The sequence below is a fragment of the Tenrec ecaudatus genome, chromosome 11, assembly GCF_050624435.1.
Source record: "Tenrec ecaudatus isolate mTenEca1 chromosome 11, mTenEca1.hap1, whole genome shotgun sequence".
NCBI classification, from domain to species: domain Eukaryota; kingdom Metazoa; phylum Chordata; class Mammalia; order Afrosoricida; family Tenrecidae; genus Tenrec; species Tenrec ecaudatus.
The window spans coordinates 35,213,582-35,227,206 of NC_134540.1; the positions used below are offsets into that span (position 1 = coordinate 35,213,582).

Consider the following 13,625-nt stretch of genomic DNA (forward strand, 5'->3'; position numbering starts at 1 on the left):
TAAGTTATTAATAATTCCTTTTGTGTTTTAAATTTTAGAGTAACTTATAAAAGTTAGTTTTATAAAAGTAGAAAGCATATAATCCCCATATGGCTTGTTGTTCTGTGCATACTATTTCACCTATTATTGACATCTAAAGTCCTGTGATAATTTTATTACAGTTGATGAATCAAAATATGTATGATTACCAAATAAGACCATAGTTTACATTAAAGCTCACTGGTTTTGTTGGGCAGCTTTATAGGTTTTCAAAAATACATACTGTCGTGTGTCTACCATTAGTGAATCATGCAGAGTAGTTTAATTTCCCCAAAGTGCTCTGGGATCTGTCGATTCTCTCTGCAAATCCCCCAGTGATTGCTCATCTTTTCACTGTATTGATACATTTGCCATTTCAATATTTTATATGTTTTTTCAATCAAACTTCTCAGGGACATTTTCTCCCCCTAATTTAGACTTTATAATGACCTATGTTGCTTGGATGTACATACTTCAGAAACTAGAACTCAGAATGCATGCCTTAGTACTCATTCACTTCTATTTGTTCTCCTTTTGTACATCATCTTAGCATGAGAATAAAAATAAAAAAATAAAACAAATCCACAGCCATTAATTTGATTCCTACACACAGCAACCATATAGGACCTAGATCTGCCCAATAGGATTTTAAAGGTTGTCATCAGTTTGGGAGAGTTGACTCCCACAACCACCTCTTCCAGAGCAAGCTGCTGGGTGATAGCAGGAGCCAATCATTTAGGAGACCAACTTGCCACCACCAGGGATTCTTTAGATATGGTTCACATCTCTATGCAGTTTGTAACAGTAAAGAGCATCTATATTTTCGATATAGTATCGAGTGAAATGCATGAAACAAGCAAAATCATTGCGAACACATATTTGAGAGTCTCTCTTATATTCTTCTCACCTCTCTTAATGGGAAAATCTAGAGCTCATAGAGCAAAGAAAATATTCAAGGTCTAAAAATTGACTTCTAATTTTCACTGATGGCAGTGTTCATTGTCAACAGTGATTAAAAAGCAGGTGTTATTATTGTTATCTGTCATCAAGTCTCTTCTAATGGACAGAATCATGGATAACAAAACAAGAAGTTTCATGGTCCAGTTGAGGTTCATAATCTTTGCTACATGTAAGCTGATAGCTGCAGCCACCTTATTAATCTACCTCCTTGAGGGGTTTCCTCTTGTTGCTGATCTGCTACTTCGTTGTTTTTTGTTCGTTGGTGTCATTGAATCGGTTCTGATTAGAGTTCCTATGTACAACACAGTGAAATTCTGTCCGGCCTGCACTGTTCTCCCAAGTGTTGCTCTGTTTGAACCCATTATTGAAGCCATTGTGTCGATTGTTCTCATTGAGGGAATCCCTCCTTTTCCTTGACTCTCAGCTTAACCAAGCATTCCATCCTTTTCCCTTTACCAAGCATGATATTCTTCTCCGTGGATTGATCATTCTTGATAATGCATCAAAGTAAATGAGACATGTCTCACCATCCGTGTTTCTAAGGAGCCTGCTGACTTTACATCTTCCCAGACACATTTGCTTATTTCCCTTCCTCCAAATAACCACCCAAACTCACTGGCATAGAGTCAATTGCAACTCATAGAAAGCCTATAGGATAGAGTAGAACTGCCTCTGTGGGTTTCTGAGACAGTAAATATGCGTGGTAGTAGAAGCCTCATCTTGCTCCTGCAGAGTGGCTGCTAGTTTTAAACTCCTGAACTTGTGCTTAGTAATCCCATTTGAACTCTATGCTCCCATGGCTCCTTGTTCTTCTGGCGTGTCAAACAGTTGTAATGAAGTACTCCAGCCATCCCATTTTCACTCACCTTTATGCATGTGAAAGTTGCACAATGAGTAAGAAAACTGAAGAAGATACTCTTAAATGATGGTGTTAATGAAAATTATTGAATAAACCAACCAGTGCTTCTGGTAGTAACTAGTATATTCAATATTCTTCACAAACACTATTATTCAAATGTATCAATTGCTCTTTCATATTCTTAATCATTGTGTAACTTTCATATGCATTTAAGATGTGTGAAAATGTCATGGTTTAGGTACTTCTATAAAAGTGTTAAACAAATCACAAATATATATTTGAAGATAGATAGTTTGGTTATTGTTTGGTTTCCCCCACCCCACCCCCATACCTTTAATTCCCTCAGGACAATTTTTTCCGATTTGTAATCTACCCTCACACTTTGAGCATAGATAAACATGATTTTTAAGGTCCACTTTCTTGATTTTTATTTTAAACTAGGTCAGACTTTGGGTCAATTCAGGATCCTAGGACCAGATTGAAAAAAATAACGCATCATGGAATGTGTTCTTCTCATGTTTCAGGGAGAAAAATTCAAATAGACTGATAAAAAGCTTTGGTGATTTCTAAAGTTTCAGACCGAAACCCTTATACTGGCATCCGCCCCCCGCACTTTCTTCCATATTGTACTGGTCAAAGGCCCAACTCCAAATGAGGGAGGTGGAATAAATACCCAGGCAACTTTATTGACGATAAAAAAAAAATACCACATGGAAATGGAAGCATGTGCGCTAGGTTTGCCGAGACGGTGAAACGGTGGGGATCCTCTTCTAATCCATAACAGACAGACGGAGAGGGCACACAGCTGTGCTATGAATCTTTCACCTGACAGAAACAAGAGGTCACTCACAGTCTTCATGACTGTTTAAGGATGCTCTCTTATTTTCTCTTGTTGTACTCTCATTCAGAGTGGATTATTCTTTTACAGTAAACGAGAAGAAGAAGGGATCAGGTGTTATTTGAAAGCCTCTGTCTTTCCCACTCTATTGCAAAAATGGATCCAGAGTACCTCAATTTCAGCCAAAATGTCCCGTTCTTATATTACACATGTAGCATTCTAATAAAATATGTTTTTGGAAGAAATCTATCTTCTACTTCGCTTCATGGTTACTTGATTAACGGATTCTTTGCCGATACAAGTTTATCCACTGTTGTCCCTTGTTTTGTGCCCAGGGAATTTTATGACTGAAAAATAAAATCCAAATAAATAAGTAACAAGTTACAGTCACATCAATTCCAAATCATGATGACCTAGTTGTTATAGTAGCATTTGAGAATCAGTGCTATTTCATTTATAGCAACAAAATTGAAATTATTTACACTGATTTGCTTAAAAGAGTATAATACTGCTATTTTTAATATTTGTGTATAACAATTTGAAAGTCAATTAAACATATTTATTGAGGCATTCACTGGAAATTTAAATTTTTGATCTTCACAAATAGAGGAGTAGAATTCTTGGCAAATTTCGATATATACTTGTTTCTAAAATCTAATTAAATATTGAAAATAATTTGAAATATAGAAGACTTATATTAAAAATGAAACACATTAAATAGGACTTAATAGAAAATGTATACACAAAATAAACTAATGTTAATCATTTGAGTTTATTTAACTAGTAATCTTGTCTACTGTGTGGGCTATCTGATTGTATTTGTCATAGACTATACAAATTTCCATTAAAAATGTACCAATAATTGGATGTTAATATGTATATCATACCATAGTTAAATCACATTAAGCAGGATTGTACAATTGCTACCACAATCAGTTACCAAACATTCATTTCCTTCCTGGACTCCTTGACACCAGCTCCCTTTTCCCACCCTCCCCAACACCTCTCCCACAAAACTACTTATTCTACTTTTTGTCCCTCTAATTAATTATGATTAATCCTGGGTTTCATATACCAAAAGCAGAAAAACATACAACAGAACTTCAAGAGAGAGGCCCCCAATGACAGAACACCGCTGCTAGAAACCTTCATATGAACAAGGAAGAAAAGTAAACAATTCAAAAGACAACTACAGAAAATCTTGAAAACCAGATCAGGTCCTGCGTGCATCAGAGCAGGGATCAACTGACAAGGCTATAACTTTTCAAGTCAGATTTATGCCTGCGCTCATCTCTCCAATGCACTGATTTAGAGCCACTTTTCTCCAATCCCTCAACTACAGAGAGATAGAGGGAGATCACCGGAGGCTTATTTCCTATGGAGTTCCCACCATTGAATCTTGGGCTCCCACTCTCATCCATAGACTTCTGCAAATCAGATTCTCACAATTGGAGAATTATATTATTTACAGTCCTTCGATGATTCATGATGGTGTGCCTATTCCATGTGGACTTAGTTGATATCTCACTTAGATAGCTGCTTCTTTGGACACAAGCCTTTAAGATCCCAGATGCTATTTTCATCTGATAACCAGGCACCATAGAATTTCTTCATCACATTTTGCTATAGCAACCACATCTTCCCTATTCCCTTCCTGAGGATGAACATCAAGTAGGGCCATGATGTAAGGATTAATTGTTCTTAAGTAGGGAAGTGTCTTTGGTGGTATGCACCAAATGGGCCACATTGACCCAAGCTTCTGAGTGCATCCTGGGAACCCAGGCTGTGTGCCAGGGAACGCTGGGACACTGTATCCCGCATCTTCAAGATGCAGGGTATGCTCCAAAGGCTGCATCAGTGAGATCCAATGCGGAAATTTCATTGAATGAACAGGACTCTAGCTCAGAATTGCTTGTAACCTGAGGATTTAAGGAAATACCCTGCACTGGAAAATACATTGTATCTGAGGAAGCAGAAGATAGCTGTACCGAATTTGTTAAACTGTTTGGTAGGCAAGCAAGCATGGTCTTGCTACATCAGTGTTCTTTATGCTGTATTAAAGATATGTATTATTCCAGCAAACCCATGACTGAAATTCTCAGTTATTATTATTGTAAATTTCCCAGTGAACCCCCATTGTTGTGTACATAGTGTTTAGCCATAAAAAGATTGCTTCAGTACAAGTGAATAGTTCAGGTACTGTGATGTGATGTGATGTGGAGTTAGACTGCCTTAGCCCAATATCTCTCCCACAATAGGACTTCAAAAAATTAGGACCAAGGGCTAATCAAAGACAATATTAATGGAAAATCATTATGCCCCATGCGGATGATCCTTAAAACTCTCTACCATGAATTAACAAGGAGCTCTAAGGGAGCCAAAGGCAGACAGACAAACAAACCATACATCCAGGGATGGGTTAGGAGCCCACACTAAATCCTAGCTCCAAATTTTCATTTCTCATTCAATTGCATCCTAGAGGTACTGGCTCATACCATAAATCTAGAACATCATAGAGACCATAGAATTCACAATTCTTTCCCATGATTTATACTTTGTTACAATAATTTTTTTCTAATATACCATACCTCAGTCAAAACAAAACCTTATTTACATTAAAATGACTTGATTGCCTATACAGAAAATTGAAGAGCACATATATACAAGCTTGCCTGAATTATTAGGTGAATCATTCAAGCTATTTACTTAATCAGATATCATATAAATATAAATATCTAATAAAAATATCAGACAAATATAAATGGCACTTTATGATTAGAGCCAAAAATACAATTCACAATTAAAATCATCATCAAAATGTAACTAGGAATAAACCTAAACAAGACATGCAAAACTTCTGAGGAGATAACTACAGAAATAGTAATCAGTTGCTATAGATCCAGTGACCTCCGTGTGGTAGAAAGCACTATATTCCACTGAGTCTTTAATCGCCAATTTCTCTGGAGTAAATGACCATTGTTTTCTTCCAAGGGGGCTTTAGAATGAGCATAAAACCCCATGTTCAAGTTAGAAGTCACACATTTACTTATTTTCACACACAACAGACTCCACAAACGTAACCAAAACAAAACTCACTGCTACTGAGTAGATGTCGACTCCTGCGGATTCAAGTGTGTAGGTTCAGAACTGCCTGGTAAGACAGTAACTCTACAACATCCCCTCTTACTCCTGTAGAGGGGCTGGTGGTTCTGAACTGCTGACCTGGTAGTTAGCTGCCCAATGAATATTTCCCAGGGCTTCTATAAACATAATAGAAGGATATAAATGAAAATATGATTATTAACTGAAAAAGCAATAAATTAACATATTTCCCCTTCTAAATTAACATAGAATCATCAAAGAAAAATATATTTCTGAAACGAGACATAGGAATCAAAGAATATAAGAAAAATATTCCAAATTTTCAGTAAGTTCATGAAAATAAACATGAAAAACAATGATAATTTTGAGGAAAAAATTGTAAACTATACACACATATATATGAAGTAGTGTTATGAATCAGTGAAAAGTTTCTCAATTTTATAAATTTAAATGCTTTAGCGTGTGATTATCATGCAATAACTAACTTCATAAATAAATTTAAAAGGAAAAGCACAGACTGGAATGTAATAATAATAAAGTACATAAAAGTAACAAAAGACTGATTTCCAGAATTTTACAATTATATTAAACAACCAAAGCCACAAATAGACACACACACTATAAGTGACCAGTTTATGCAGTGGTATTTCATGAAAAAGTCACTTAAATAATTGTGTAGTCATGAAAAAGCAGACACATTTAATAATTATGAAAATTAAAATTGTAACTAATAGCCTGACAAATATTAAATACCAACCTTCAGGAAGGATGTTCCACATACATTATGATTTCTCTTGTAATCATAACAGTTTTAAATAAATTATACAATAATTTATAACAGTTTTAATAACAGATTTAAATAAATTATACAGTGTCTAATAAAGATAAGGATGATTATGCAGTGCTACATAGGAAATACATACTTGGAGGATGCCTCACATAAAGAGTCTGAAAACAATAATCTCGTTATGTCCACCAACAAAAGCTTTTTTCACAAACAGAATGCTGAGAACTCAATAAACAAATAGAAATACTTAATATACTTATGTATATGTGCATATAGCTAAATCTACATGAGATATATATATTCATAGAAAGATATGCACACATGCATTTATAGTTATAATACATTTATAAAATGAAGGGGGGAGGAGATGAGTCACTCAGGGTTCAGTGTAGCAACAATGAAACTCACAACCTTCCTCTAGTTCTTGAACGCTTCCTCCCCACAACTATAATGATCCCAATTCTACCTTGCAAATCTGGTTAGACCAGAGGATGCACAGCAGTACAGATGGGAACTGGAAACACAGGGAATCTAGGACAGATGAGCCCCTCAGGACCAGCGGTGAGAGTGGCGATACAGGGAGAGAAGGGTGGGTAGACAGGAAGAACCAAACACAAGGATCTGCATATAACCTCCTCTCTGGGGGATGGGCAACAGAAAAGTGGGTGAAGGGAGACGCCGGGCAGTGTAAGATAAGATAAAATAATAATTTATAAATTATTAAGGGTTCATGAGGGAGGAGGGAGCAGGAAGGGCGGGCGAGGGAAAAAAGGAAAATGAGCTGATTCCAGGAACCCAAGCGGAAAGCAAATGTTGAGAATGATAAGGGCAACGAATGTATAAGTGTGCTTTACACAAGTGATGTATGTATGGATTGTGCGTGCAAGGTCACAGGGATCCAAGGTCAGTGGAGACATTGCAGGGTGACAGCAACTCTCAGGGTGGCTTTCCAAGTCCCAGCAAGTAGGAATGTGGAATGGCAGAAAGAAGGAGGCCTCCAGGGTCCTCTTTAGAGGAAATTACTCCCCCAAGGAAGCACCTTTAGACTGTGGCCTGATTGACAGTTTGGATTCCAGCCCTCCTCTGTCATACATCTACAAGTTGACATAACACCTTGTAAGTACTACAAGCACGAAATCGGGATTTTCCTCCATGCAAATCCTTCTTTGTTTCCAACTTCCTCCTTCTAATTGCCAGGAATTATCAATGAATCTTGTTTGCATATTTGGTCAAATTCAGACTTTAGAATTTGGTAATAATCTTCAATTTCTGCATATTTGACACTAGTGATTGGTGTTTATATTTGAATAACAGTCATGTTAAACTGATTTCTTGGTACGTTTTTGGATATTATCCCTTCACTGACTAGGCAGTTTTAATTAATATTCTCTCTTTTGTATCTCTCTGGGTTCTAATACCCTTTAAATGGCTAGGAAGATTTCACAGACAAAAGTTAACAAGTTCTAATGCCAGTGGAAATGCTCAAAATTGCTTATAAGGGCGTATTACAAAGTTCTGTTGAGTCTGCTAGTAAATGCCTGCAGGGCATACCACTTGCTATAAGCCACAATTGGAAGGCATTCAGCTTAAACTCTGTGGGTCAGCAAACCCAGATCCCCAAATTAAGTGCACAGAGGCACTCTAATCCATAAACCACAAAAGACTCAGCTTTCCTTGTTCCACGGGCTGGGAAGCTCACCACCCTGCCCCCTATTCTGACTCTTGCTTCTGCTGCTGCTCCTCTGATGTTGTAGCTCTGATCTGGATCCAGGAGAGTCACAACTCAGGGATCCTGGATCCACACATTCCTTTCCTGGCTAGGAAAATGCCTGTTCCTGCTTCTCAGGGACTTCATTTAACACACAGCAGGGAGGACTCTAGGGGACCCTGGTCACATTTACTCACAGGTGCACCCCATCAGTATCTTCCTGCACCTCCCACCAGACCCACCCACATAGGAAAGGTCTTTGGTGCACGTTAGAGACTTTAGCTGGAAGAGCAACATGAAATACTTCACTACCCTTGCACTCACAGCATAGATCATGAGATGTCAGTGTGTATGATGGACGTGAAACTATTTCTCTTCAATTTGTCATTCCCAACACTGTCGACCTTATGATTATCCGATGTAAAATGGTGAACTTAATTCATTTCAATTCACCAATGTCTAGCACAGTGTTCTTTAAGTGTTCCATCTGGTTTCATTTTGACTTCAAGTGGTCTTAGGGGAATACTTAATACATTCCATGTGCCAATTATTAATGTGTGTTTCCAGTCTTTTCTTCCCACTTGATACATGTCAAATACATGTCACCAGAGCTTTCCATCATTGAAGTCAATATGCTGGACTCTAGTTTCATGAAGCTCCTCTTCCACTGGTACTTTTAGTGACATAGCCTGAGAGTCTCATCTGTCAGCACTGTATCAGATGGTGGGTCATTGATATACATGTTGAATTAACTGCCACAGAGTCAATTATATTTCATAGGGAGAAATTTTCATGTGTCTCCAGAGGACCAGCCGGTAGTTTCGACCTTGTGGCCTTGCAGTCAGTAAAATGTTTCAGAAGATCTGGTGGTCTAGCGTTTATGCATTGAGCTGCTAAGCACAAAATCAACATTTCAAAATCACTAATCATTCCACCCGAGAATGATGAAGCTTTATACTCCCATAAAGAGTTACAATCTTGGAACCCCCAGGGGCAGTTCTGCCTTGTTTTCTAGGATCATCACAGGTCCAAATTGACTCAAGGAAAGTGAGTGATATCCGTAAGATTTTCCCTGGTCAGTTTTTCCAACCTATACAGACCACCAGGTTCTCTTTCCCTGTTTGCTTCATTTAGAAGCTCTGTTGAAACTTGTCCACCATGGGTGGCCAAATTGGTATTTGAATAATTATAGATAATTGGTGAAATACAAGATATCTGTATTAAAATGATAAATATATTTGTTCCTTAAGTAATAGTAATAAACAATCACCATGCAGATTTTTAACAATTAGATTTAATTTGTATATTGTGTTAGCATGTCATGGTTTGTAATTTCTATTAGGAAGTTTCATGCACCAGTGCTGTTTCAGTATCATAGAAATTATAATGATAATTAATTTGCTTGATTATAAAATAAAGGAAAATTTGCATTATGAAAATATAGATGAATATATGGGTGAAATAAATGAAGGGAGGGGGAAATTAGAATATCAAAAGTATCTTATTTGTATGCAGTTGTGTTTTGGGGAAGTTATGTATCTATTAAATTTCCATTTCAAAAAAGAAATACTTAGCCTGTGTTAAAAAAAAAATCGGGAAAACACTGTGATGGAATGAAGACAGACTACTAGCATCATCACAGGACAGAGTAGAACAGGTCATGAGCGTTTCTAAGGCTGTAGATCTTACAGGAGATGACATCCTCATTTTTCTCCAAGGATTGATTAGTAGTTTTGAACCACAGACCTTCCATTTAGCAGCCAATGCTTGTCCTACTGTACCATCTTGACATTATAATATGGCCCTTTATTATCATAAGTATATCTTTTCATTAAAATAAACTGTAATTCTTGTCAAATGAAGTGATATTTAAATTACTAATTTTGTAAATATAAACCCAACCCTTTTCCATCCTATCTATCCTAAATTATTGTAACTTTAAGATACTTTCTGAGACTGTAAATCTTTGTAGGAACAGACAGCCTAATCTTTTACCCACAGAGCAGAATCTGAACTACTGACATTGCAACCAACCCAAGACATAACCCAAGACATACCAACCCAAGACATAACCCAGAGCATCACTAGAAATCTTGATTATAAACATCTGACTGTTGCTGTTGTTTTAATAGCGAAGCAGTCATTTCTGATTCATAGTCATCCACTATACCACAGACCCAAACAAGCCATGGTTCTGTGCGATCTCCAAATTTTGTTTTGATTATGGTCATTGTTAAAGCCACTGTTTCAATCTATGTCAATTGAGGTCTTTCTCCTTTTGACTCTATGCTTTACAAAGTAGTCTCATGTTCTTTTCCAGAGACTGGTCATTTCAGATTTTTGTAGTTATATAATCATTTGTCAATTTGAGAGGATTAAGAGTGAAGGGGTGGAATCTAGCCTGTGAATCAGGTCATAGGCAATGAGACCTCTGTATGGCCTGGCCATCTCCTGAAAATTCTGGAAACTCCTGTATTCCTCCTTGGAGACAGGAGACCCTCTCTCTGCTCACTCCCTGAGAGATATTCTACTGATAAGACGCATGAGGCTACATTGTGTCCTGGGAGCTGAAGGAGCCATGTGGAGACCCCTTGCCAGTGTTGAGATGCTTACATCTCCACTGGCTCCATAAGACTTCCCATCCACTGGCCTGTGATCTTCCTGCATTCGGCATCATTACATGTGTTTATGAGTCTGAAGAGGATTTTATATACTGGTATTGGACATATGGGCTAATATCGGACTAATGGATTTGATCTGAACTAGGCTGGAGTATTTTCTCAATATTCAATTACTCTTGCATATAAGCTCTTTCTTATACACATATGAGTGTTCATGAATAAATTTCTTTAGTCTAGCCTGGTCTAACACACTGATCAATTTTCCCACGTACATGCCATGAAGTCTAATTATCCTTACCTCTATGGACCATTCTGACTCTATCTCTTCCAAGATTGATTTGTTCTTCTTGAAATCCATGTTCTAGTCCATAATCTTTATCGACATCAAAATTCAAATGCATCAATTATCCTCTGGTTTTTTTCTTATTTTTTATCCAGCTTTCATGTGTATCTGAGAAGACTGAAAATACCATAGTTTGGATTAGGCACACCTCACTCCTCAAAGCTCCGTCTATGTTCTTTACCACATTACAGAGGTCTTTTGCATCAGATTTGTCCAATGTGATATGTTATATGATTTCTTGATTACTACTTCCATGAATGTGGATTATGGATCTAAGCAATATGAAGTCTTCGACAACTTCAATGTTTTCTTCATTGATAATGATGATGCTTGTTCTAATATAGAAGGTTTTTGCTTTCTTGAAGTAGTTTAGTTGAAATATGAAGTATGAACTTTAATCCACAATGAAGGCTCTAGTCTTTGAATTAGATAAGTAAATGCTAGAAGCTCTCTTCTGTTTCAAGAATAAAGATTTTGTCATCTGCATACTGTAGGTTATTAATGACCCTTTTTTCAATCCTGGTGCCGAATTATTTGACATATTGTTCAGAATCTCAGATTATTTGATGAGCAAACAAATTGAGTAAGTATGATGAAAGGATTCTACCCTGATACATACTTTCTCTGATTATAAACCATTCAGTATCCCATTGTTCTGTTTGAACAAGGGCATATGTTTGGTTTATAGTTTGTTTTGATTCAGACAATTGAATGTTGGTGTATGTTCAAAAAAATTACCAGTAAAACTATTTCTAGTATCATCAGCTTTCTAACAAAATTAATCTGATATCAGGAAAGATATCTGTTATTCTAAGTCTTCATCTAATCTATGGCTAGAATTTCTGGTAACTCTTTGTGGATATCTTTCTGTAAGTATTCTGATTATACAATAAATTAATTAAAAGTTCTTATTTAGAAAATACTTACTTGGTGGCAGTATTATAATTCTCATGAAAATGTTATTTTCACAAGAAAATGTCTTATATACTTATATTATTTCATTTCTTAGCTATCATTTGAAGGTTCTCTCTTAAATTTATGTTACATTTTAAATTTATATGTTATACATATAGAACAGCATACATGAATTCAAGGAAGTGTTGCCACCAATTTAAAAGCTATCATTTGCTTTCCATCTGCATCATTCCTTGGGTTGTTGTCATTAGCTGCCATCTAGTTGGCTCCACGCCGCAGTGACCCTGTGCACAACAGAAGTAGACACTGCCTGGTCCTATGCCATCCTCTTAATTGTTCATATGCCTGAGGCCATTCTTGCAGCCATGATGATAACCCTTACCATTGAGAGCCTTCCCCGCCTTCTCTGTCCCTCTACTTTACCATGTAATATCTTTCTCCAGGGCCTGGCTTCTCCTGACAACATATCCAAAGGGTGTGAGACAAAGCCTTCCCACCTTTTCCTCTAAAGAGCACTCTGAGTAGGCTTTTCAGTCAGATTGCTTTTTTTTTGTTTTTTACTATCCCCCGAAGGGGGTACGCCATTCCTGGAGGTGCTGCAATACCAGATCGATGTGTGGAGTGGACAGAGTAAGCTCCTATTCCATCTCCCTGCTCCAAAAATCCATTTAATATATTGTCCTCGGATAGAGGATATATCAGATATTAAACTGATAAGAACAGATGCTCCACTTGATCTTAGTCAAAAGGCCAAGAAATGATTGTCCTTTTTTGCAGTCCATGGTACTTTGAATATACTTTGCCAACACCACAATCCATATGCCTCAATTTTTTTCAATTTTCTTTAGTTAATGCCTAACTTTCATATGCATATGAGACAACTGAAAACACCATGACTTGGGTCAGACCCTCCTTAACTCTCTAAGTAACATCCTTGCTTTTCAATATTTTATAGAGGTCTTGTGGAACTGATTTACCTAATATAACACATCTTTTGACCTCATGACTGCTTCTTACATTGATTGTGCATTGATTGAGCATTGACTGTGGATCCAAGCAAGGCAAAATTCTTGACAGCTTCAACCTTTTCTACATTTATCTTGATGTTGAGTATTGGTCCAATTGTGAAGATTTTGGTCTTCTTTACATTGAGTTCCCGTCCACGCTGAAGACTGCGCTCCTTGATCTCCATCAGCAAGTGCTTCTACTCTTCCTTGCGCTCAACAAGCAAAGTTACATCATTTGTACACCACAGGCTGTTAATAAGCCTTCCGCCATTCCTGGTACCACATTCTTTGTAAAATAGGCCAGCTTCTCGGATGACTTGCTCAGCATACAGATGTAATCCATAGGGTGAGAGGATATGATGTCACACATCTTTCTTGATTTGGAACCTTGTGGTTTTCCTTTCTTACATTCTCACAAATAAACCATGTGCATGTGCAATTTCTTCAGAAGTGCAATGAAGTGTTCT

At 37.1% G+C, this 13,625-nt stretch overlaps 1 non-coding gene across 1 annotated transcript; it reads right to left on the reverse strand.

Moving 5' to 3' along the window:
- Nucleotides 1-12,722: 12,722 nt before the first annotated feature.
- Nucleotides 12,723-12,913, reverse strand: LOC142461859 (U2 spliceosomal RNA). Its single transcript, XR_012787039.1, has one exon. It is a non-coding gene; the product is annotated as a U2 spliceosomal RNA (small nuclear RNA).
- Nucleotides 12,914-13,625: the final 712 nt, after the last annotated feature.